The following is a 324-nucleotide window of genomic DNA, read 5'->3' as shown; positions in this document are numbered from 1 at the left end:
AAGGAGAAAAAAGAAACAGCTCTAAAAGATGACGTAGCATTTCAGGTAAGGTCAGCAGTGTAGAACAGACTGTACCCTGTGTAGACCTAGGTTCTGTCACTATTCCTCCTTATGGCACAGCATGAGAAAGGGCAGGACTGCTTCATGGCCTTGCCACCTGTGCAGCCACAGAGGGACCCATACTTGGCAAAATGCTGTTATGTCACCCATCTTGAAATTTGTCATAGTTTTAAACAAGAAGCCCAGATTTTCATTTTGCACTTGACCCTGTATCCTGAGATACAACGAACAGTTATGTAATGAATAGTGGTGCTTTATAGCACA

The sequence above is a fragment of the Carlito syrichta genome, unplaced genomic scaffold, assembly GCF_000164805.1.
Source record: "Carlito syrichta isolate Samal-C Ts95f unplaced genomic scaffold, Tarsius_syrichta-2.0.1 Scaffold309460, whole genome shotgun sequence".
Classification (NCBI taxonomy): Eukaryota; Metazoa; Chordata; class Mammalia; order Primates; family Tarsiidae; genus Carlito; species Carlito syrichta.
Note: the sequence above shows the minus strand (reverse complement) of the source record.